The sequence below is a fragment of the Schistocerca nitens genome, chromosome 2, assembly GCF_023898315.1.
Source record: "Schistocerca nitens isolate TAMUIC-IGC-003100 chromosome 2, iqSchNite1.1, whole genome shotgun sequence".
NCBI classification, from domain to species: Eukaryota; Metazoa; Arthropoda; class Insecta; order Orthoptera; family Acrididae; genus Schistocerca; species Schistocerca nitens.
The window spans coordinates 797,447,871-797,471,593 of record NC_064615.1 but is presented as its reverse complement, the minus strand read 5'-3'; the positions used below and the strand labels follow the sequence as shown (position 1 = coordinate 797,471,593).

General features: G+C 38.5%; 1 protein-coding gene across 3 annotated transcripts in view; it reads right to left on the bottom strand.

Moving 5' to 3' along the window:
- The window catches only part of LOC126237054 (mitochondrial import inner membrane translocase subunit Tim21), a 50,478-nt gene extending 32,847 nt beyond the window's left edge, over window positions 1-17,631 (bottom strand). The window contains exons 1-2 of one of the 3 annotated variants that reach the window (XM_049946831.1): window positions 16,794-17,069; window positions 16,599-16,713 (exon numbers count right to left, since the gene is read on the bottom strand). The gene's annotated coding sequence lies outside the window, so the exon portion shown is untranslated. Of the gene's footprint in view, window positions 1-16,598; window positions 16,714-16,793; window positions 17,070-17,449 lie in introns of those variants that run through there. The other 2 variants (XM_049946832.1, XM_049946830.1) reach the window with 2 other exon arrangements.
- Between the last annotated feature and the right edge of the window lie 6,092 nt (window positions 17,632-23,723).

Below are 23,723 nucleotides of genomic sequence, written 5' to 3'. Positions count from 1 at the left end.
TATTTGTATGGAGTGTAGCCATGTATGGAAGTGAAACATGGACGATAACTAGTTTGGACAAGAAGAGAATAGAAGCTTTCGAAATGTGGTGCTACAGAAGAATGCTGAAGATAAGATGGGTAGATCACGTAACTAATGAGGCGGTATTGAATAGGATTGGGGAGAAGAGAAGTTTGTGGCACAACTTGACTAGAAGAAGGGATCGGTTGGTAGGACACGTTTTGAGGCATCAAGGGATCACAAATTTAGCATTGGAGGGCAGCGTGGAGGGTAAAAATCGTAGAGGGAGACCAAGAGATGAATACACTAAGCAGATTCAGAAGGATGTTGGTTGCAGTAGGTACTGGGAGATGAAGAAGCTTGCACAGGATAGAGTAGCATGGAGAGCTGCATCAAACCAGTCTCAGGACTGAAGACCACAACAACAACATGATGGCTGTGGACTAAGTTACTATTACTGCAGACCATCTGTATCACTTTATGCTTGATGTTTTCTCTGACAGTGGTGGCATCACCTAGCAGGATAACTGTCCATTTCGCAAGGCAAGACCCTTGCTACTGTGATTTCGAGGAGCTTGTTAGTGAATTCATGTTGACGGCTTGGCCATAAATTTGGGTGAACTGAACCTGATAGAACACATCTGACATGCAATTACGCACCAGCTCTGTGCCCACAAACCACCAGCCTCTATGTTATGGGAACTGCATAACCCGTGTGTAGACATTTGGTGCCACACACCTAAGGAAACCTACTGAAGACTTGTCAAATCCATGCTATATTGCATTCCAAATGCAGAACAATATGTTATTAAGTAAGTAGTTACAATGTTTTGGCTCTTCAGTGTAGTTCTGCCAGTTATGCACAAGAGGCAACAGAATTATGAGGACAGCTTAGTAGCCAAACAACGTGGTAGCCTCTCTCTCTCTCTCTCTCTCTCTCTCTCTCTCTCTCTCATATGGCATTACAGTAAAAAGGCTCCTTTAAAGTTAAATGGTTATCCAGGTTTAAACCTCCCTTGTTTTCAGTAAAGTACTCCATGTAAATGCTTGGCTTGGTCAATACAATACAATACAATACAAGAGTCCTGGATGAAATTGAGAACAGAAGAAATCCCCCTCTGCTGAGTCTTTCCTTCTCATCCCATCCAGTAAGTCTCCCCAGACCCACAGTTCTGGGTGACTTTCCAAAATTTTCACCCTTTTCCTAGACCTCTCCAGTTATTTTCCTTCACCCCTCTTCCTTCCCCTTCATCCCTTCTTCCTGAAGGAGCCACTGGCTCTGAAAGCTTGCCTAATTATAGCCTCCTTTTATGTGTGTGTTCTGCCACCACTTTGTGAGTAGATTTTTTTGTCCATCTAATTCATTTATTTTGAGAAGAAATCCTTCAATTGATAAGTGAAAGAAGGAAATACAAAGATGTCTGGGAGAGGAAAGGAATACAACAATATAACTTCAAACTTCCAACACATCATTTAAAACTTTATGCCCAAACGCCAGCATATATGGCATTAAAAATTTTCAGTAAAATAAAAGGCAGTAATATATTTAAAATGGAGTTTGGTTCACTGAAAAGATTGCTCTTTACTCTTCTGGTGGAAAAGTGTTATTATTCTGTCGATGAATTCATTGAGGACAGCTTCACAGTCTGAACACACGGATTGTATTACATGTATTATTTTATGTACATGTGTAGCTGTAACTAAGAAATGTAAAATATAATGTAAACTTTTGTATTTCTCTTAAAAAAGTGAAAAAAGTTTCTTTTGTAAACCTTGACATGTCTCCTGTACATCAAATCAAATGATTTGAAAATTGTACGTAATGAGATGAATAAATCACATATCACAAAGAAAGTGTCACTTGAGGAAACTGTAAATTTCAAAAACTGTAAGGAGATGGAATGGCTGGTCATTATTTATCTTCTGTGGGAAAAATTCAAAGTACTGGCAATAGACAAACATAGAGGTAGAGAAAATTACTTGTGTTGACTTTTATGTGAGTTTATTGGCTGCACTTAGAATTTCGCCTCCTGAAAATGTATATTGGCCATTGTGTCGCCTTGTAATAACACATGCAATTTAAGTCATGTATAAATTAACTTAATAAAAATTTCAAGGAAGCTAAAACAAAATGGCTGCAGAAAAATTGTGAAGAAATTGAAAAATAAATGGCAGTTGAGAAGAGGGATTAGCAGTAGAAAATTAACAAAAAAAAAAAACTGTTAGATAATTTAAAAGGAAAGCTGTCAACAATTCAGAGCAGGTAGACGGGAACAGTACCCTGAGAGCCTCTACACGGGAGATGAATTCTCCACTAACATGGAAGAAGAAAAAATAGGCGTTGATTCGGAGGACAGAGAGTAGTTTATATTAGAGTCAGTTTTTGACAAAGTAGACTTGTAAGGGAACACGGCAGAACATGAGGAAGTGACAGCCTAACAAATACTCAATTTGTGTGTACAATCTATTAGATTAGAGATGTGAAATGTGTTTTATTCATCTCATAATGTACGCAATTTCAGAACATATGTCTGATGTACAGAAGACATGTCAAAGTTACAATTTGCTTATTTAAAATTTTGTCACACTTACAATAATACTTTGTGGAGAATTTACTTACTTAAAATTAGTCAAACTTACGATATTTACATCTACTATAACTACCAAAAATTTTTATTCCATTTTAGGGATCCGGCTCAAAGTATCATGCAACTTGCTTTTTAAAATATTTATCTTCATATTCATTATGTCACACCCTTTTATTGTGTTGTGATTTTCATGGCTATATACTGAGGAGTCTGTGCACATAGTTTTAAGTGATGAGAGGTGAGCATAAAGTTTTCTTTATGTCTTGTGTCATATGAGTGTTCAGAATCAGACTTTCAAAAGAATATATTCCACACAATCTCAAGATTAGCAAGGGCAGTCAACTTGGCAGCTGATGCACCCAAGATGCTGATTAGAGGCACATACAGAAGAATGGAAAAGAAAATTAAGTTTATGTTAATGACACCAGTTTGGATTTAGGAAAGGTACTACAGAGGCAGTGCCGATGTTACACTTTATAATGGAAACAAGTCTATGAAAAATCAACTCACTGCTATATGATTTGTCAAATGAGCAGGAGGATTCAACTTTGTAAAATGGTGCAAGATTTTTAAAATCCCCAGAAAAGTAGGTATATTCTATAGGGAAAGATGGATATTATACAATATGCACAAGACCAAGAGGATACTAATAAGAACTGAATATCAAGTGAAGAGTGCTCAGATTAAATAGAGCATACAGCAAAGCTGCAGTATTTCTCCTGTATTGTTTCTTCTATGTACAGAAGAAGAAATTAAGGAAATAGAAGAAAGGTACAGTTGTGGAACTAATATTCAGAGTGAAAGGAAATCTATAATAAGATTCGCTGAGGACACTTCTGTCTTCTTTGTAAGTCAGGAAGAATTACAAGGTATGTTGAATGGAATAATAGTTTACCGAGTACACAATATGGATGGAAAGGAAACAAAAAAAAGATGAACGTAATGAGGAGTAGCAGAAACTTGAAATCAAGATTGGGGACAACATAGCCAAAGTAAAAAAATACCGCTATCTTAGTAGAACAATAAGGTGTAACAATTGAAGCAAAGAGGGAAGAAATCCTCAAGCACAGGTATAGAGCATTTCCCCAAAAAGAAGTTTACTAGTATGAGGTTTGTTCAGATAGTAAGTGTACTGTGACCATAACAGGCTGTGGTCTTTTTGTTTTTTGAGATTTGGCTTCACTGAGTGGTAAAGGGGGATACCATGATCAGAGCAAGCATCGCTGAAACATCATAGTATGTAAACTCACATTGTAGTGTCCAGTTGTGTGTTTTCAAGAAGAAATCCCACCAAGTGCGAGCCATGAGCTGCGATCCATTTCCTACTTACGGAAAGAATAACACCTACCAAAATTTTTTTGTGAATCAAAAGTTTTACAGCTAAGGTGTTATGAACAGAAAGTGTGTGTAATTGGTGCAAGGAGTTTAGTGGAGGCAGAACAAATGTTCATGATGAACCTAGAAGTCAAAGACTGATGAGTTGGTGAAAAAAAATCGAGGGAACTGTTCGTGAAGACTGCAGATTGACAGTGGATGAAATTTCTGCGATATTTCCACAACTCTCCAGCACTCTCTTATATGAGACACAGAAATGCTGGTATACTGGAAATCGTGCTCAAGATGGGTCTCAAAATAGCTGACAAAACAGCACAAGAAAAATCGGGTTAATAGCAGCTGTGAGTTTGTCGAGTGACTTGAATTGGAAGGTGAGGATTTTCTGAGCTCTATTGTGTCTGGAGAAGAAACATGGTAGCTTATTATATGCCTAAGACAAAAAGACAGCAGTCACACCAATTCCCTATCAACCAAAAAATTCAAAAACAATTTCAGGCAAAAACGTCAGGGCCTCAATGTTTTGGTACTGAAAAGCCATCATTTTGGTCGAATTTCTGGCTCAGGGGAGGACCAATAATCTCAATAATTTTGTGAGACCCTAAAATCTCAAAAGGAGTGTTCAAAACAAAAGGAGGGGAGGGGAATGCTGACAAGAGGGATGCGCTTGTTGCACGAGGACGTCCAGCCTTACACAGAATTAGCCACCAAGATGCTCTGGGTCTCATTCAGTTGGGATGTTTTCAACCCCCACCCCCTTTTTCCCGATTTGATGCCTTCAGATTATCGTCTTTTCCCTCTCTGAACGCACACATGAGTGGAACTAATTTTCAACCGACAAGCAGGTGCAGAAAGAGGTTCTGAAGTGGGAGGAAGGAAGTGGCAGGAGAGTTCTTTGAGGAGGGTATAAATAAGCTTGTGCCATGGCTCACCATATGCATAGAAGAGGATGGCAGTTATGTGGTAAAATAGTCAACAAGTGTATCAACAATATCTTTTTCACCAAATACGCTTACTCTCTTAACATACCTCAAATGGAACGTAGGCCTTAACCTGAAAAAAAAAAAAAAAAAAAAAAATTTGGAAATGAACCTCTGGAGGATAGCATGGTTTGGTAGGGTAGGGTAGGGTACCACTGAATGAGCAAAAACTGGAACAGAAGGGAATCAACACGTGTGTGTGAGATTTGTTTAGCAGCATGCTGAAAATCAAGCAGACTAATGAGAAACAAAATTTTCTGCAGAAATGGTGTGAAAGGTTACAGCAGTTTTACTAGAGATCCATAGAGGGCAAAATTGGCATGATGACGGAAATTAGACTGTGAAGTGTGATAAAAAAAAGTAACAGGAATTTTTTTAATTTCGCTCACCTTATACATCCAATTTTCATACTTTTCTTAATCATGTTAGTACACATGTTCCTCATGCATGTTTGCATTTTCAGCTGTTTGAGTGTTTAGTTTATTGTTGACAGTCGAAAAGGTTATGCATGTTTTCAAGTGCTTGACAAATTTTTATTTTTGAAAAAGATAAATCAAAGAATGTGCATTAAATTTTGCTTAAAAATGGAATAAAGTTCAGCACCACATTCAAAATGTTGACTTGGCTTTTGGTGAATGTACTGTGAGTAAGACAATGTTTTACGAGTTGTATAACTATTTCGGAGAGGGTCAAGAAGACACCAAAGACAGTAACTGCCCTGGATAGCCTAGCACATCAATTACTGACAACAATGTAGAAGTAGTAAAGAAAATGGTTCTAGAAATTGCTGAATCACCATCAGAGGAGTTGCTGATAATGTCGGCATACCCTTTGATTAATGCCAAGCAATTTTCAAAGGTTCTAAGCACGAAATGTGTAGCAGCAAAGTTTGTTCCGGAATTGTTAAAGTTTGACCAAAAACTGTATTACATAAACATGGCTCAGAAATTGCCAAACGAAGTTGACAGCAAGGTTACAACAGGTGACAAAAATGAGGATACGAGTATGACATTGAAATAAGGCCAGGTCACCCCAAGAGAAACTGCCTGAAGAGCTAAGGCCAAAAAATTTCAAGTTCAATCACATGTGAAGGTTCTTCCCGCTGTTTTTTTATTACAGTGAGATAATGCATCATGAGTTCCTGCCTTATAATCATATGGTCAATAAGGCATACTACCTGGAAGTTATATGCTATTTATGTGACATAATCCAAAGAAAATGACCAGAATTGTGTCAAAATCACTTTTGGAAATTGCATCATGATAATGCTCCTGCTCACAACTCAATTTCTGTCTGATTTTTTTAGTGAAAAACAAACCTGTTATGTTGCCTGGTCCACTGTATTCGCCATGCCGCCGCCCCCCCCCCCCCCCCCCCCCATGATTTCTTGCTATTATTGAGGCTGAAGAGAACCATAAAAAGATATTGTTTTGCCATCATTGACAAGATGAAAACAGAATCACTGAAGGAGCTGAACACCATAATGAAAAGTGAGTTCAAGAAGTGCTTCCAAGATTGTAAAAAGCCCTGGCATAAATATATGAGGGTCATTCAATAATTAAAGAGACAAATTGGTCTGCAGAAAAAAGCATTTATATTTACAAAAAAATACTTTTTCTACTTTTCAACATAATCCCTTTCAACATTTGTGCACTTGTTCCAATGGGCTACAAGCTTTTTTATTCCAGCTGCAAAGAACTCTTTTTATCTTGATGTTTGAATCAATTTCCTCACAAACTTTTTCACGTCCTCGTCCTCATTGTCCTGGAACCTCTTCCCATGTAATGCCTCCTTCAGTGCACCAAACAAATGGAAATCACTAGGTGCTAAATCAGGAATGTAAGGGGGGTGAGGCAGTACTTCCCAGCCCATTTTGTCAATGGTTTCATCGGTTGGTTGAGCAATATGAGGACGTGCGTTGTCTTGCTGGAGAATCACACCTCTGCTCTTGAGATCCACGTCGTCTCTCTCTCATGACTGGCTTCACCTTGTTTAAAAGCAAATTCAAGTAGTACTGGCTGTTCATTGTACGCAGCTCTTCAAGATAATCACAAAAAACTGGACCTTCAGCATCCCAAAACACCGTCAACACGACTTTTCCTGCTGATGCTTGAGTTTTGAATTTTTTCTTGACAGGAGAGATGGTGTGCTTCCACTCCATGCTTTGTCTTTTTGATTCTGGCTCATAATAGTGAACCTGAGTTTCATCACAAGTCAAAATTTTGTTGAGGTGCCCACCTTCTCTTTCATAACATTCCTTTAGCTCTGTGCACATTCTCAACCTTATTTCCTTGTGTAGCCGCGTCAACTCCTTTGGGACCCATCTTGTACGTGTTTTGTGGTACTTCAGATTCTTACAGGTAATGTTATTAACTGTACCAATACTAACTTGAACTTTATCAACTACCATTTCCACAGCCACATGGCGGTCAGCACAAATAACGTCATCAGTTCGACTTTCAAGTGATGGAGTTTAAACAGCAACTGGTTGGCCACAACAGTGTTTGTCACGACCATTTTTGAACTGCTCAACTCAACTGTAAAAATTTGCACAATTCATACAACCTTCACCATGAACTTCAGACATTCTACAGTATGTATTCAATTGGTTTCTCCCCTTCAGCAAGTAAAAAACAAACAACAGAACGTTATTCAACTGATGTGGACATTTCAAGCAGACATGCCATCTTAAAATGTATTTTTGAGTTTATAAACAAAATAATGTTGATATATCAGCTGATCAGGGCTCATCCCAGTGATGCCAACTTAAAGCCATATAGGTACCAAACTTGTCCTACTAACAGTTTTTTCCCCAGAGGCAGTTTCTCTCTTTAATACTTGCTGAATACCTTTGTACCAGATTATAGAAACCAACTATAAACCCTAATGGAGATGAGGTCTACATACAAATTATTTTCATGCCTTATATTCTGATTTTGTAAATTACAGCTAATCGGAAACAATTTTTATTATAAGCAACAAATACCCTTACAAAGAGTATACAAACTGGGAAATGAGTAGCATCCTACTCTTCCAAGTCAACACAGTAAGCGAGCATACTAGGTGTGAAACAGGTTAAACTGAGCTTCTTGGTTAGTTTACTGTGTTCTTTCTTCAGTCACATTTTTCAGTTGGAACACAAAAATTTTACACACATTGTTGCATTAGTACATGACAATAATGTGTATTTTTGGTGGCAGTGAGTTATTTGTGCTTTTCTGGAGTTGAATAATATGAGATTAGCACAAACGGTCGCACTTTACCTTTTGAGCATAAGCAACCATCATGGTTTTTGAACAGACATTTCGTCATTGATGGATCTTTTATGTATGTCAATCACAGGTTTATATATGCACTGAAGGAAAGAAACAGCACAGGTCAGTCACAGATGTCAATGTGGGTTGGAAAAGTGTAATAGGAAATAAGTGAAAACAATTACAAGTCAAACAATGGAAAATCCAAGATGGAATGTACAATATGATGAGAATGAAAGTTGCTATTCACCATATAGCGGAGATGCTGAGTCAAATATAGGCACAACAAAAAGATTTTCACACTTGAAGCTTTCGGCCAACGGCCTTTGTCAACAATAGACACACATATGCACAGAAACACTCCCGCAAACGCAACATACACACGACTGCAGTCTCAGGCAACTGAAATCACACTGGTCTGGCCGAAAGCTTTAAGTGTGAAAATCTTTTTGTTGTGCCTATCTGCGACTCAGCATCTCTGCTAAATGGTGCGTAGCAACTTTCCTTCTCATAATATTGAAAACAATTACATGTACATAATCACATTTATTAGCTAACTTAACATAACAAACACAATAAATAATGGACAAGGCGCATTTAAGTGTTTGAAATCCTGTTTACATTATGATATAAAATAGATACAAGGTGTACAACTTTGCTTCTGCCTTTTGCCGAAAGGTGGCGACAACAGTTGGTAAAAAACAGATTGCAGATGTCAGGCCGTAAGCTTGGACCTCGGTCAACATAACCTCATTCAAACATTTGTTGATTTTTGTCTATCATAAAGTTGTTCTTGATTGAAAATGTCAGTTTACGAGCCTAATTCTCTTCATTTGCGGGAGGTGTTACTGTTTTGTTTTAATATGAAGAAACAGTGGTTGAGTCTCATCAAATGCTCTCAAGTACATATGGTAAAGATGCTATTAGTGAAAGAACGTGTTGTGAGTGGTTTCAATGCTTCAAGAACGGTGATTTTAATGTCATAGACCGGCGTAGTGGTGGAAGAGAGAATGTTTTCGAAGATGCAAAATTGGAGACATTGCTGAGTGAAGACTCGTGTCAAACCCAAGAAGAATTGGTACAATTAATGGGAGTGACACAGCAAGCCATTTCAAGGCTATGGGCACGATTCAGAATGAAGGAACTTTGGTTCCGTGTGAGCTGAAACCAAGAGATGTTGAACGGCATTTGTATGTTTGTGAACAGTTGCTTCAGAGGCAAAAACGGTAGGGACTTCTGCATTGCATTGTGACCGGGGACGAAAAATGGGTTCATTACGATAACCCTAAAAACAAAAAATCACAGGGATATCCCAGCCATGCTTCCAAGTTGACAGCCAAACCGAATATTCACGGCTCCAAGATCATGCTCTGCATTTGGTGGGACCAGCTCGGCATCGTGTACTATGAAGTGTTAAAACAAAGCGAAACAATCACAGGTGCTCATTATCAAACACAGTTAATGCATTTGAGCAGAGCATTAAAAGACAAATGGCCGCAATACAGCGAGAGGCACGATAAAGTGATTTTGCAGCACGACAACGCTCAACCCCAAGTTGCAAAAGAGGTCAAAACGTACTTGGAAACGTTAAAACGGGATTTCCTACCCCACCCGCGTATTCTGACTATCACCTGTTTAGATCAATGGCGCATGCCCTGGCTGACCAACACTTCCGATCTCATGAAGAAGTCACAAATTTGTTCAATTCGTGGATCAAGAGATGAACAATTTTTTTGACGCGGGAGTCATACACTGCCTGAAAGATGGGAGAAAGTAGTGGCCAGCGATGGAAAATACTTTGAATGATTCATGTGTAACCAATTTGTTTCATTAAAGCCTCAAATGTTGTGTAAAAATGGCAGAATCAAAGTTGTACACCTTGTAGTATGTTGTATTGACATTTGTGGAAGTAGTTTCTAAAGACAGATGCAAAATGTAATAAAATATTAAAGTGCAAAATGTAGCTTTCCACAATGCTAAATTTGTACCTGTGAAGCATGTGTCATTTGAAGTTCAATGTGTATATGATTTCATAAACACAAGAATTAAGGTAAAGAAGTGCCCTCTTTCTTTGTATGTCGTAAGTTTCATTTCAATGTAAAAATAAATATTTATGATTGTTAGTAATAAACCATCACACCAGGATATCAGTGAGGTGTGGGACTGGGTGGATAATTTCTTAAAATGCTAAACCAAATCTGTAAGCTTTGCAGACAACTCTATGACTTCTTGTTTTTTAATTACTTTAATGTCATCCATTTACTAATTACACAGATTTTTACATATTACTTACGCACATAAACTTGCTTCAGTACTGACATTTACAGGTATATATTAATGGTTCACTATTCACAGCTCTGACATAAAATACTCACAGTGATGACCATGAGCTTCAAGACACATAAGAAATTGGTGTGCAATAACATGCTACACTCTTTACAATGTCCCTGTTGTGTTACACATATCACTACGATTGCTGGCAAGTAATTCCATGTCCATATACTTCTCAAGTTTGCAGCTGAATGAAGTCATGTTGATACAATATTTAACAGAGCACCTGTCTGTCATCTTCAGGTGAGACACTGCTGTTGTCGAGTCTTGCCAAATTGTGGTAAATTGGAACAGCCCCCCCCCCCTTATATGCCAGCACAGATTACTTATCACATACAACAAATGTCATGAATGTTGCTAACATCGGAAAAGATACTAGTGCTGCTGCTGGTGGGGAAGGCAAACAAAAACACTGTGTTGTCATAACTAACCATCAATATTTTTGAGAACATCTTGATGTAATGCAAATCAGTGCATTGTTTCATCTTTATTCGTCCCCCCCTCAGCTACGCAATGCTACACCACGACCAGATATTTTGGTATTTTGTAATCTCGTGTGGCAGCAGTGCTCCACATGTCTGTTCTCAACCAACTGAATAATTTGACCAGTGTATGCTTTAACACAGTAGCATGGAATCTTATTTATATATAAAAAAAATAAAAAAAACAGCTTCCTTAGCCCCAGGTTATCTTAAACAGATCTAAAGAGGACATTAATCATGACTGACATACAAAATGCAGTCTCAATGTTAAAATTTCCTAAAATTATCCCTTTTTTAGCTCGTACACTCCCAGCATATGGCAGGACAGCAACATGTTCTGGCACAAAGGAAGCTCAGTTTTTACAAGATTCCATGCAACTGTGGTAAAGTGTATAATACTGAAATTATTCATACTGCTGAGGAAAGATGTGTGGATCACCTCCATACAATCACAACAAAATGGAAAAATCCTAACTGGTGGAGCATTGCTTAGCTAAGGCACACAATGAAACATGAGACAGGTGGTTGCTGCCCCTTCTCATTACTGGGGCTGCGTTCTGAATGAAATTAGGTTGGCTGATATTCTTATTAACAGGAACAAGGGCTATCATCTGAGCAAGTCGTGGAACCTTGCACTGACCTGTATTTAAAAAAAAATACTTAGTTGCAGAAGAATTTGATGATCAGTTAAGCAATGAGACACAGCAACAACTGTGTCTCACCTGAATATGACAGCTGGTTGGTTGGTTGATTTTGGGGAGGGGATCAAACAGCAAGGTCATCAGTCCGAGTGGGTTAGGAAAGGGTGGGTAAGGCAGTCAGCCATGCCCTTTCAAATGAAGCATCCTGGCATCTGCCTGAAGCGATTTAGGAAAATCATGGAAAACCTAAATCAGGATGACTAGACACGGTTTTTGAACTGTTGTCCTCCTGAATGTGAGTCCAGTGTACTGATCACTGTGCCACCTCTCAGTGCAGATGGCAGCCAGATGGACTGTCGAAATATTGTGCCAACTTGACTTGAAGAGCCAGCTGCAAACTAGAGAAGAGTATCATAAGTTATTCCATTGGGAAAGCTTATAAAGTAACAACTTCATGTCCCTACTCACAAAAGTTTCATGGACAACCATATTTTAGCTATCTCTTCAGGAATTTTTTCAAGAGCTCTAAAAAGAGGTGGGCTGGGAGGAGGGTAATTCTTCTTTTACTCTAGAATCCAGGAAATGCAGCTACAAGATGGTTGTTGACGCGTAGATTTGGAATGGTGCTCTGTCATGCTGGAAAAGCATCTCATATACATGAAAGGGTATTTCCAGCAACTCAGCAGTACACAAGTGTGTGGTCATTGTAATAGCAGAGAAGTGAACCAACAACAAACTCTGCTTAGAGGTAAACCTGAACCTTGACTGAGTTGTTGGCATTGTCTATCACTGAACAGTTCAGTATAGGACATATGAGCAATATATGCAAAAAAAAGTCTTATTTATAGGCCAAGCATGTTCTACCACAAAATAGTTAACTTTCAGCTGGTAAGTCATGACTGAAATTGAAGGGACTGCAGTGTTAATAAATAAGTTTAGGGCCACAGTTCCATATGATAGCTTCAGAGACCCACAAACCTAACTCCAAATGTTCAGTAGTGTTTTGTGTTCCTTGGTTAACTATTGTACCCTGTTAAAATATTAAGTGGTAAGCCCACTGCTGAAATGAATTAACCCATAAAAGACAAGCCTTATGTCTCACTGTAAAAAATAAAAAAGGGGCAAGGGAAATATCGGTTAACATCCTATCAACAGTAAATTCATTAGAGAGGGAATTTCTTACTTTCATTCTTGTGGACTACTAAGTTTCAGGGATTCTTCAATAACGAACATAAAACATTGATCAACTATTGGCACACCAGTTGTTTACAGATTGTAAGGAGAATATAACAATTAAGTCAGATATGAATACTACTACACAAATACTTTTCTTTTCGAGTCAAAGAAGACAGCTACATAAATCTTGAAGAGCTACTGCACAGTTAACTGGGCCTTATAAATAGCAGTTGCAGCTATTAATTTATAAATACTGCAACACTATACCAGAAGTATTTCACAGTCTAAAAGTAGCTCAATATGAATTATTTAATTTTTGTGGTAGAGACATTTGGATGACAGTGGCAACAGCAAAAGTAGTTCCAGTATCCCGGTAAATTTGATGTATCAAGAAAATAAATGGAAGGAAGTAATTATTCCTTTGCCAGAAGAGAGGAATAGATTGGGAAGCTTAAAAAGGGAGGACAGATTACCCAGACCATAGGAGTAGTTCTGAAAGTTAGGATAGTGTGTGTAATTTAAATGTTTGTATTGGCAGAACAGATATTTCTCAATGTAAGAACTGGTCATCAATTCTCTCTAATTTTAGTTTTCTCAAGAGAATTTTCTTTTTGCATAAAGTAAATAGTTTGTTGCAAGATTCATGACCTATGTTCACAAAAACTTGTGATGATACATAATTTACCTACACACTCACAATACTTTTATTCAGTGGACCAATATATCCCTGTGGTGCACCAATTTCACTGCAGTGGACTGGACTTTCCTGCTATTTCAGTCATGAGGCTGTAAATGCATGTAGGGCACAACACCAGTAGGGAGTGCCCACTGCAGTGGACTCTGTGCATTTCCAGCCTCAGGACTGATTGAAAAACCCACAGAAGCGACCACTGACCGCTGTCCACTGTAGTGGACACTACTACACGCCAGAAGGATATGAAAGTTGGCGTTTACTTAGCTGTTTATTTTGTATACATATTCTAGGTTTAGTTATTAATCAATTAACTACTCATCAAGTTGATGATTATAAATAGCCTATTCAAAAATTTGTCTGAATGATAATATGTTGTCCATCATATAATTTTGAATTAGGTTTATATACGTTGGCCACCAGCACACCCCGTTCATCAGGACAGTGGACAGAAACTGAGGCCTACACAATTCATTCTTTCCTTTCTTCAAACCATAGCTATAAGACTTGCTGTGTCTCCCCTATTTCCACTCCTTGTATTTTTCATAGTTGATGTATGATATATGTAAACAATATGCATTAAAAACTCATCCGAGATTTGTCTATTAAGCAATATACATTTTCTGAACCTACAGTACAGTTTTAGCTATTTATTACATGCATTAAATATGGGGTGAACATAGATCTTGGGCTGAGCTATAGATCTGTCTGTTACCACAACATTTATTTCACTTCATGCTGTTACCATCTAATCCGTCTTACACCTTGGGTTATGCTACACATCACTGTTACCACAAACAAAGAGTTTGATGGGGGACATTGCCACAATTGAATATATCATGACTGGCTGAGATGTTTTAATTCTTACAAGGGAAACTCCCATCATACCCCCTCAGATTTAGTGGTAATACAGCCCAGTGAGCCTGTCAAAAACTAAACATCGACAAGGCATGAAAATAGCAAGTAGCTGTACTGAAGTGTGAAAATTAAAAACAGTGAACAGTCCAAGTACAAGAAGAGCAATTAAAAGGAGCATGAAACAGCAAAGGCATAATGGATAAGTGGTAATAGTGTTTGACTGCCAAGTGGGCGAAACATGTTCAAAACTTCCTCGTCCTATTTATTTATTTTCACAACATATGAACTGTCCATTCTGCCATTGAAATGTGTTCTCTTTCTGTAGTCTAGCCAGTTGTTATACTATACATTGGTTATGGAATACGAGTCGTACGGAAAGAACACATTACCGTCACAAGCAAATGTGATAAATAGTGAGAGCAAGCGAGATACCACATAGACGTCTAAAAAAAATCAAGGCAACAAACAGATGTGAACCATGTTACAACAAAGGAATTCAAGAGTCAAGACTTACAAAACAGAATGCAACTTCAAAAACATATGTTTTGAAATGAGCACTGAGAAGCTGTGTTACTGTGAAACTGTTGCATTCATTTGTTGCAGCTTATGTGACAAACTATTATGTTTTCACCATTTCCTTGGGAGTGATCACATTCACATTCATACAAACACCTATAGTGGGCAAGGAGGCATATCTCACTTACCAGGCGTACAAATTAGGTCTGTCGATAAGAGATTCCTATCATATAACACATATACTGTCACTAATGCCATGTATGACACACCAGACATGTTTTCCAGTGAAGGATTTGGTTGATTTGTTGCCTTGTCATCAAAGCCACTTGCTTTCAGCAGCTAATAGAGTAGCTTTGCAGAATCAACTTTCATTACAGGTCCCTACCTTACACCAAGCTGTTGCTAACGGATGTCACCCTACGACACAGACACAAATTTGAATTAAGTGAATAGTGGGAAAAAAAATGCGAGGGAGGTTTGAACACAGCTCACCCACTTAGCAGTCCAACACTGTACCCACTTAATTTGCTTACCCAGCTGCTCTATATTGCACTTCTTGTTCTTGGACCATTCACTGTTTCTAGTTTGCTTTTCTTCTTCTTCTTCTTCTTCTTCTTCTTCTTCTTCTTCTTCACAGTACAGTACACCTGCTTCCTGTTTCCATGCTTGATCTGTTTTTAGCTTTTGTTGGGCTGTCCAATGAGCCCTTGTACCACCAAATCTGAGAGGTGTGTGATGATGAGTTTTCCTTGTTAGTACTATCTTTAGGGATGTTACTTTTGTTTGAAACTAGTTTCAGTGTGCATAGTTGTTGGAAAAGCCATTTGCTAGACCTTCTATCGTTCAGCACTTTCTATATTTATTGTAAATTTTTGAGCAATGATTGCTGCTAAGAGTGAATTACTGACTTTGATGGTACAGTTTGAGAGACCTGATACTGGACACAAGGTGTGTAACTATATACTTTGGAGAGAAGTCATTTAGTTACACATTGTTCTATCTCAAGCCCATCATGGAAGTGAACCTCCACTGATGTGTAACAAGTAAAGATATACATTAATGAAAGACAAGCAGCTCACAGAAACATAATCTGTATACTGTACTAGCAATAAACTATCATTATACTCCTGAGTCTTAATCCCCCTGCTCTATACAACTTTCAGCCAATATTAGCTCTCCTATGAAATGTTATACAATTAGTAGTTCCTTTACAGTAGAGTTAAAAATAAGATTGGCATATCAGTAATTGATACATTTCTTCTCTTCATTATTTTAATTTGCTCTATCTTAAACTTGTGTTGGTTGAAGCAGAAACTACAAAGTGGATTCCTTTTGGCACAAGTTTTAAGTGGCCAGCCACCCCATCTCCTTCCCTACAACACAATTTACTCCAGAAAAATTTCTCACTAATCTCTGAAGTAGGAATCTTTTGTTCTGGACGCTGTTATTGTCATGTGAATCCATTAGTAGTAGTGAGAGTTGTGCCTTATCAGGTAAACAATTTGTGAATTTAAGTACAAAATGTTTACAGTTCTTCATGTATGTGCAGTTTTACTCACTGAATGTACTCTCACTTTATGTCCCAAAAAATTAAATTTTACAGTTGATTCTATTAACTGGACTTTATCTTAATCTTCCACAAAGAAAATAATTTCCAATAAACTAAATTTTATGGAGAAAGAAGCTGTCTTCCGCAACGAATAAGAGCATGCCGCAACGAATAAGAGCACATACGAAAATGCTACATACATGGTCATAAAGTCTTTAGCGCTGAGCTAAAGCTTTGTGGAAGAAGTAGATGAGAAAGATATCCAAAGGAGTAAAGGCTGCCACTAATATAGAGAATGTTAGGGACGCATACAACCTGAAATATAAAGAGTTATTGAAAATATTCGTGTCTGATACCAACATTTGTCATTTATAACAATTACCAGTATCACTCACAGTAACATATCCGTGTTTCCGCCGACTTTTGTGTCTCTAATTCGCATAAAAGTAATCTCTCACTCACTCACATATATGAAAACTAAACCTACTTCAAAAGGATAGCAAATAAGTTCTGAACAGGTCGTTTGCAAGGTCAGTGCTAAACATAGAAAGTAATTACAACACCGTATAGGGTTGTTCCACTGCAGCAATATGAAAAACACACGGTTACTGATTTACATGTCCCAAGAAATGTGACTCACACCAAGAAATATCTCACAGATTGAAACAGTCAGTATCTTCACTACATAAAAAGGATTATATCGGAATACCAATAAAAAATCCTGACATAATTCAACCTTATAAGTAACAGTATTTTTTACAGTATCCTTTAATATAAAGCTGTACGCGCAATGGCGGGAACAAATTCCGACCCGCCAAGAGACCAGAGCCGGGGGCTGTGGAGATACAAAACAGAAGTAAAACTGTTCAAAATATGTTTTCTTTTACAATAACAGAAAGCTTAGGGCACATTACAAGTTTTGCCATGAATACGTCTCGTCAGCTAGTGAACCACTTCAGAATAAACTGAACAGCAGCAATAAGGATTATAGATATTAATATCACAAGACGTTCGATAACTTCAAGCCAGTTCAAAATTTTCCCAAACTTACACTTCGCGTACTACGTAATTACAATCAACATATTCCTGACAGTTTCTCCAGTCACCCCCTTGGTTTTATCTATTTTATTTTTCTACGCACCGGCAGCAGACAACTCTACCAATTACTTTGAGACGGCAAAGGTACACAATCGCATCATAGATTATCCACTTGCTGCAGTAGCGATGCATCTGATTGCTGGTCAGAGTGATGAGAACATTTTAAGATGTATCGTGAGAATTACTGCTCTAATACCAGTGTTCTGATGTTTAGCAGTAGTTCTAACTATAGCTGCAAGAATAAAGTTTGAGGCAAGTCAGCTTGGTTAATACCGTCTTGGGTGACTGTAATAAAAGTCTTATTAAGACCAAACGCGTGTCGTTTTATAATAAAGAATCTCCAGTGGTCAAATTTTTTGCGTCTTAAGCCATTCCTCACGTTCTTCCACATAAATGTATACTATTTTAGCATACAGCACTTCCTGTAACACTGAATATTCACGTTTTCTTGTTGTGAAGGTCTACTGCCGCTCGCCATTTCGTGTACTGTGTTTTGGTGCTGTGTGATGGGCATACAGATCGAATGTTTGTTTCTCATTGGTACTAGAAATGCTGCCGAAGGATATAAGAATATTAGCAAAATAACTGTTTCACCTAGCATGAAAGAAATCCGTGCTATAACAAGTTGCGGATTTAAAATCCTTCTTGGCATCGCTGTGAAGAAAACTATAGAAGGAATATTTCTACAAAATCCTCTCCTGGCTGCATTGCCTTCAACCACCACTGTGCTAGCCGATGAAGATTTTCTGGGTTCCTACTAAACTACGGGCTACACCATGAGTACCGAGAATACTGGAAAGAGATGCAAAATCCAGACAGGAGGCAATTATTAGTACCGCACTACATGGGCATCCGCCAGATTTATCCAGTGGAGGAGGGGGAAAGAAATGCAAGACTCGAAAATCACCATTTTTCATGGAGGTCGGAAGCTTGCCTGCGCTGTAAATGAGGATAGACAGTTATCTGTAGCAGATCTGACGACAAAGTACAATGCAAGCACAAGTGTTTCAGAGCACATCGTTCAGTGTACAAGTCTGCCACAAACTAAATTGATACAAAAAACTAATTACATTGCAGAGAATTCATGGATATCTACGCACTCGTAGAAGTGTGTGAGAATTCTGAAATGAATGGAAACACTGTACTCCATATTCCGGAAGGGGTGGTACGTCTATGCCGTACAACTATTTATTGGTGAAGCTCTGTGGCATTCAAAAGTCTATTTACCATTTATTAACAGTGCTGTATCACTGATCAGTTAGTATGGGATGGTGTGTACTAGGATTACATTAACATACAATAGTAGTACAACAATAAAATTGACATTATAATAACGTTTAAAGTATAATAATGTTTCTGCTAGCATTGAGTTGCATCCACATAGTTAATGTTCTATCGTTAAAAAAGGATTCATCAACAGATGTCCTTTTACGACGTTGTAGTGCCTATGTTGGTTGATTTGGGGGAGGGGACCAAACAGCGAGGTAATTGGTCGTAGTGCCTGTGTTATTACGAATTACGATGCAAAGTTCTTTCGGACATGCATGCATGTTCAAAGGAATAGGAAATGCGGCGATTACAGCCGTTATGAAATACAAGAAATGTATAGGCAACCATCATCTGTATAACTGAATGACAACAACGAAAATTTGTGCCACACCAGGTCTCGAACCCGGATTTCCCACTTATCGAGAGTGGTCGCCTTATTGTTTGGCTACCTGAGCACGAAACAACAGCCAGAAAGGACCATAAACTTTCTTCTATAATATGTCAGAAAAAATATTCAAATCAGAGGAGTTCAGATACTACCATACCATATTGTAGGGATTTTTTAACCCCCAGGTGTGCACATTATGTGTATTCACATTTCTGCTAAGGTGAAATGTCGATTCATCACTGAAGACATTATACAGAAAATCTTCATTGTCAGGAAGCAACATTTCATTTGCAAAGTTGGCATGAAACCATAGTTTGTTGGCTTTGGAGCTTGTAACACCTGGAAATGATAAGGACATATTTTTAAGGATCTCCTTAAAAATCTCTACACAGATGTCACTGAAATTCCTAATTCACAACTAGCCTTATGAACTGATTTTTTGTTGCTATATGTGAAAGATTCTCTCTCTTGTTTAACACAGTCTTCAGTCACTCTTGGTTGTCTCATTCTCTTCCCTTTTCAAAGACAACCAGTGTCTTCAAATTGATGGTACCATATACGGAACACATGTTGCGCTGTGTCAATAGATTAGTCTTTTCGACATGTAAAACACGAAACACTTTCAGTTCGCTAGTCGCCATCTTTGCTACTAGCACTTTCTAATGGAAGACATATGAAACAGTGCATTCACGTGCGCACAAGCAAACAAATAAAACTGTTTGAGTTGCTCTTTCATTTGAAGTATTATTTATAAGTTGAATGTAATAAATGCTACGCACAAAGTCTTAAAACTCTGATATTCTGTTGAAACACCTGATACACATGAGTATGGCGATTTGTGGGGTGTAATTTGGTTCAACTGCTGGTGAATTCCCTAACCTCTTCAGACTAGCTGGCATTGTACCAGTTTGCAAAGAAAAGTGATAACAGTGAAATATCAAGCTACAGGCCTCTCCATGTGATCCCTGTGATGGAATCAATAATGCAATGCCAACTTTTAACTTATGTGGAAGGCAATAACCTCTTTCGTGACAAACAGGGCAGTTTTTGGAAGGAAAAGCAAGCCTTACTGGTGTTTCTTACTAGACGTGCTAGAGCTATGGCTCTTTCCTCAACTGGAAGAGGCCGAACCACAGAACTTTATTTGCCAGCAAGATGCTGTGCCAGCTCAGTGGCATAACCAGTATATGGTTGGTTAAACCACATTGTACCCAGTTGCTGTATTGGCTACAAGTCGCTGGATGACAGGGCGTGTTTCGCATGCCACCCACAGTTACTCGATCTGATGCTGTGTTATTTTTGCCTTTGGGGCTTCATGAAGTATCACTTGTATGTCCTCCGCTACCAGCTGATATACCTGACTTTAGAAACAGCGTTGTTGCAACAATTACTCCAGGCATTCTGATCAAGGATTGGGAAGAACACACACATCGACTTGATGTGTGAAGAATCTCGCATTGAACACTTGTAAAAAAACTGTTTGTGTTGCTCTTCCATTTTATGGTTTATTTATAATTGTAAGTTGAATTAAGCCTTACAACACCGATATTTGTTTAGAAACACTCGGTATTTCACACATTAACCTTTCCGTAGTAGAGGCTTTAAGACTGATGAGCAAAAACATTAACACCGCTGCATACTGCAATATTGAAGTCGCCGTGGCATTTCAGGCATTTGACACGATAAGGAAAGAGCGCAGGCTAATTAGGAATCGTTCTAGTGACGATACAGGCACCAAATCGGGAAACCCACTAACATAAGGTACTTGTGACAAAGGACGGATTGTTATGGACCGGAACCTGGATATGAGTGTCTCAGAAATGGCGAAGCTGGTCCTCCAAATGTTACTGTCACGAGCATCTATGGAAAGTGGTTGAAGGATGGTAAAACCATGAGTATTCGACAACGTGTTGAACATCCACACTTCATCAGAAAATGTGGAGGTCGGAATCTTACCTGCACTTTAATGCAGGATAGACAGTCATCTGTGGCAGATCTGATGACAGAGCACAATGCTAATGCAGGCACACATGTTTAAGAGCACATCGCTCAGTGTACATTGTTAAACATGGTGCACCACAAAAGATGACCTTTACGTGTTCCCATGTTGAGCCAACATCTTCAATTACGATTACTGTGGGCATGGAATCATCGAGATTGGACGGTGGATGAATGGAAACGTTTCCTTTGGTCGGATAAGTCACGTTTATTGCTACACTAGGCCCATGGTTGGCTCATCAAGCCGAAAAACTGTTCGAAACATGCGTTACACCAGAGACACAGGCTAGTGGGACGCTATAGGCTGTAGGGCGACATTCGCCTGGGCTTCCCTGGGAGCTGTGGTAATAACTGAACACATCATGACATTACTGCCGACCACCTACATCTCTTGATTTGATGTCTTGCGGGATAACAGTCTATGTCACAAGAGTAGAATCGTGCTACAATGGTTTCAGCAGCATGATAGTGAACTCATGTTGATGTCTTGGCCACTAAATTTGCCTAATTTGAACCTAGCGGGGAAACATCTGGGCCGGTACTGGATGCCAACTCCGCGCCCAAACAACTTACCCCTTATTTACTGTAACCGCGTGACCTTTACATATACATCTGGCTTTGTATACTCCTGGCAACCTATGAAAGACTTGTCGAATCCATGCCAAGCAGAATTCTTGCTGTATTGTATTGCAAAAGTGGACCAACACGATATTAAGTAGGTGGAAAAATGTTATAGCTTATCAGAGTATTATTTTAATTTTGTACCAATGAGAGCTCTGGCAAACAACATGCATTATACAGAGTGTATAAAGTAAGCAGTATTTCACGTGCAGCAATTGTGACGCCACCACTTGTGAAGGGACTTCAAGGACTGTTGTTGCTCCTTTTTACCGTTCCTACACGCGACATCTAATGGCACGGTTTTAGTTATAGTGTCAGCTGAGATTATCCAGATAGAGGTGGTTCTCATACTTGTTATTGCATTAGAACTACGCCAACAATAAGAAGAACGTAAAACGTAAATGCTGGCGGCAAAAGAGAATTCCAAGTACAATTAACAAGGAGGCATTAAACAAATAAATAGCACTCAAAGACGAAGATTTATCTGAGAACTGTTTCCAAGTTACTAAAATTTTTAGAACTAGTGGAGACATTTATTGAGCTCCATTCATAAATTAGTTATTCACATGAGGAATCTGGTACTGGTTCTGAGTGAAACTGCAAGCTCTCTGAATCTGTTTACATACAGTGTAGTCGTATACAGAAAGATGACATCACCGGGAAATGTTACGAAATGCTGAGAGACTTAAAGATGACCAGCATCTGTTGAAAATATTGTAGCAGCTAACATACAATGTATTGAGAGAAAGCATAGGCGTTCGCAGGGTGGGACAAGAGAGGACACTTGCCCCCTCTAGGATCCTAGTGCAGGTTTTTTATTCATTACAGAATTCCCTAGAAATTTTAGCAATAACTGTACGCAACATTATTGAACCACGTACTAAACTTGCCTGTGACTTTAGCAATGACTGTCTGTCTTCGTAATTTTTTGTTTCCATTCCATTTACGAGAATTTATGCTGACTCCTTGGTGCCAGCCAGTTTTAGTGATAGTGTACATCAACCTTTACGGAACAGTGCTGAAGTAGTGTCACCAGTCTTCTTCGTACAACCCTTTTTGAGGTGGAAGAAGACTGATCCAGTACCCTGAACGACATAAGCACAGGAGCAGTATACGTGCCTTTCATCAGACTAACTTCGTCAAGAACATCCCTTTCCTTTGCTTCACAACACAAGGACATAACCAAAGGAGCGTCCAGGGATCTGGGCGCCCCCTATCACCTAAATGAAATTACACAGAACTTAGTTGGCATGTGGTGAAATTGAAAGATATTTTGAGTTTCAGTCACATGACAAAAAAGGGATACGCACTGTCTGTAGTCAAAAAAGCACCCGATAGATTTAAATTATCAATATATCGAAAGCACTATCAGCTGTCGCCCATGCATACTTTAGCCAAGACCAACTACTGTACGTTGTTGGCCTAACTTGAGCTCATTTGTTTTGTTAATCAGTTCAGTTCTCACTTGCAGTTGAATTTAATGGACATGCTGCCATTTGCTGCGTTTTTCTGTGTGCTGTTGTGATAGTTTCTGGTTGCATGTAAGTTTATAACAAGAAAGGAGAGAAAAACCAATTTTGTTCGTCCACTGACGTTAAGATGAGTTAAAAATATTAATGCACTACTGTAATAGTCCAATTACCTATCTGTAGCAATTTAATGTTCGCACTGGAGTCGTTATTTGGGTACTGATAGAACTTTGGGGTTTAGTATTTCACAAGATAGCGGAGCAGTAAAAATAACTATAAATAACATTTAATTAAAATAATTGCTTAGAAACACATGTATGTGCCTGTGTCGCCCAAAAATCGCACTGATTAACAGAAATATCTCACAAGCCACGATGGCTGCATTTCCTTGCAAAACATTTCGAAATTATGTCACTAGTAGCCCAATGTCAAAATATCGCCTCGGCAGTACTCAGTTACGAAAACTAGTTGCGATTTAACGA